The sequence below is a fragment of the Papio anubis genome, chromosome 2 (assembly GCF_008728515.1).
Source record: "Papio anubis isolate 15944 chromosome 2, Panubis1.0, whole genome shotgun sequence".
Lineage (NCBI taxonomy): Eukaryota > Metazoa > Chordata > Mammalia > Primates > Cercopithecidae > Papio > Papio anubis.
The window spans coordinates 22,671,550-22,672,350 of record NC_044977.1 but is presented as its reverse complement, the minus strand read 5'-3'; the positions used below and the strand labels follow the sequence as shown (position 1 = coordinate 22,672,350).

Below are 801 nucleotides of genomic sequence, written 5' to 3'. Positions count from 1 at the left end.
GTCAAGCCGGTAGATCTCAAGTGAAGTGTTCTTATCAAAGAAAAGCCAAACATACAAACAAAGGGTCACAGAGAAACTTTGGTAGATGTTGAATATGCCTATTACCTTGATTGGAATGATGGTATCACAGGTGCTTGCCTATGTTGAAACTCAGAATTGTACATTTTAGACGTGTGCAGTCCATTGTATATCAATGATACCTCAATAAAGCTGTTTTCCAAAAAAAGGAAAACACTGCTTCGTTTGTTTGGCAGCAGATATACCAAAATTGGAAGGATACTGAGAAGATTAGCATGGCTCCTGTGCAAGGATGACAGGAAAATTCATAAAGCATTACATATAAAAACTTCTTATTTTAAAAAATGCAAAAAGAAAAATGATAATTAATTGAAAAAATTATGATAATTCCATGACCTTTAAAAAATTTTGTCAAAGTATTAAAAATTATCTTACTGTTGATTATAAATGTATATTAGATAAAAAATTAGTCAAACTAATATACATTTAATATGTTATAATTTCAGACATTATAAACATGAAAAGTTTTAATGCTTTATTTCTTTGTTTAAAAAAATAGTCCAGCCTGGGCAACATGGTGGCACACCATCTTTACAAAGAATACAAAAACTAGCTGGGTGTGGTGGCACATACCTCTAGTCCCAGCTACTCAGGAGGCTGAGGTGGGAGCATTGCTAGAGCCCAGGAGGTGAAGGTTGAAGTAAGCCAAGATCATGACACTGCACTGCAGTCTGGGCAACAAGGGGAGACCTTATCTCAACAACAACAACAACAACAACAACA

The 801-nt window shown here is 34.7% G+C and overlaps 1 non-coding gene across 1 annotated transcript; it reads left to right on the top strand.

Annotated features, from left to right (window-relative positions):
- The first annotated feature begins 243 nt into the window (after positions 1-243).
- On the top strand, positions 244-345 carry LOC116273926. Its single transcript, XR_004182429.1, has one exon. It is a non-coding gene; the product is annotated as a U6 spliceosomal RNA (small nuclear RNA).
- Positions 346-801: the final 456 nt, after the last annotated feature.